The sequence below is a fragment of the Juglans regia genome, unplaced genomic scaffold (genome assembly GCF_001411555.2).
Source record: "Juglans regia cultivar Chandler unplaced genomic scaffold, Walnut 2.0 Scaffold_2152, whole genome shotgun sequence".
Classification (NCBI taxonomy): domain Eukaryota; kingdom Viridiplantae; phylum Streptophyta; class Magnoliopsida; order Fagales; family Juglandaceae; genus Juglans; species Juglans regia.
The window spans coordinates 1-276 of record NW_023352549.1 but is presented as its reverse complement, the minus strand read 5'-3'; the positions used below and the strand labels follow the sequence as shown (position 1 = coordinate 276).

The 276-nt window shown below is 48.6% G+C and overlaps 1 non-coding gene across 1 annotated transcript; it reads right to left on the bottom strand.

Annotated features, from left to right (window-relative positions):
* Nucleotides 1-102: 102 nt before the first annotated feature.
* LOC118345297 lies at nt 103-221 on the bottom strand. Its single transcript, XR_004798862.1, has one exon. It is a non-coding gene; the product is annotated as a 5S ribosomal RNA (ribosomal RNA).
* Nucleotides 222-276: the final 55 nt, after the last annotated feature.

Here is a 276-nt window from a genome sequence, read left to right as displayed (position 1 = left end):
ACCCATCGCTACGCGATGGGCAGGGCGAGATTTTCCCAAAAATCCACTCACGAGTGGTCCTTCTTGTCAATTTATCTCGCAAGGCGGAAAAAACAAAAACGAGGGGTGCAACACGAGGACTTCCCTGGATGTCACCCATCCTAGTACTACTCTCGCCCAAGCACGCTTAACTGCGGAGTTCTGATGGGATCCGGTGCATTAGTGCTGGTACGATCGCACCCATCAAACTAATTACTTAAAATTCAAATAATCCTTGAGCGACATACTAGCGTCCTT